Source organism: Cucurbita pepo, unplaced genomic scaffold, assembly GCF_002806865.2.
Source record: "Cucurbita pepo subsp. pepo cultivar mu-cu-16 unplaced genomic scaffold, ASM280686v2 Cp4.1_scaffold006398, whole genome shotgun sequence".
In the NCBI taxonomy this organism is placed as follows: Eukaryota; Viridiplantae; Streptophyta; class Magnoliopsida; order Cucurbitales; family Cucurbitaceae; genus Cucurbita; species Cucurbita pepo.
In genome coordinates, this window is record NW_019652350.1 from 1 (window position 1) to 593 (window position 593).

Below are 593 nucleotides of genomic sequence, written 5' to 3' on the forward strand. Positions count from 1 at the left end.
AGTTTATTTTTTATTGAATAGTCAGCTTATGCAAATGGAAAAGTTTTAGTTTGACACTCTCCCAACTGATCTATCCCCGCTAGCATTAAAAATAAAAATTCATAAAACTATAAGGTGCAATGAATGCAGATTGAACACAAGACCTTCCAATACTCAATCTAATGCTCTCCCAACTAAGCCATCCTAAATAACATAAAAAATAAATAATCACATGTTTTAGATTGCATAGTAAAGTTATGCAACTTAGTCAACTTATGCCAGTTGGATAAAAAACGTGACAGATCTGCTAATTCATTGAGATTTTAAAAAGAAATAATCGCTAATGTAGTGAACGTGGATCAAACGTTACCTTTAAATCTCCTTCTACTGTGACAGATCTGCTAATTCATTGAGATTTTAAAAAGAAATAATTGAGATTTTAAAAAGAAATAATCGCTAATGCAGTGAACGTGGATCGAACACATGACCTTCAGATCTTCAGTCTGACAGTGTCCCAACTGAGCTATCCCCGCAATCTTTGGAAATCAAAATTCATCAGTAAAGGTATTTTCACTGATTCATTGAGATTTTAAAAAGAAATAATGACTAATTTT

At 31.9% G+C, this 593-nt stretch overlaps 1 non-coding gene across 1 annotated transcript; it reads right to left on the reverse strand.

The window, feature by feature from the left end:
- Positions 1–439: 439 nt before the first annotated feature.
- On the reverse strand, positions 440–512 carry TRNAF-GAA. Its single transcript has one exon. It is a non-coding gene; the product is annotated as a tRNA-Phe (tRNA).
- Between the last annotated feature and the right edge of the window lie 81 nt (positions 513–593).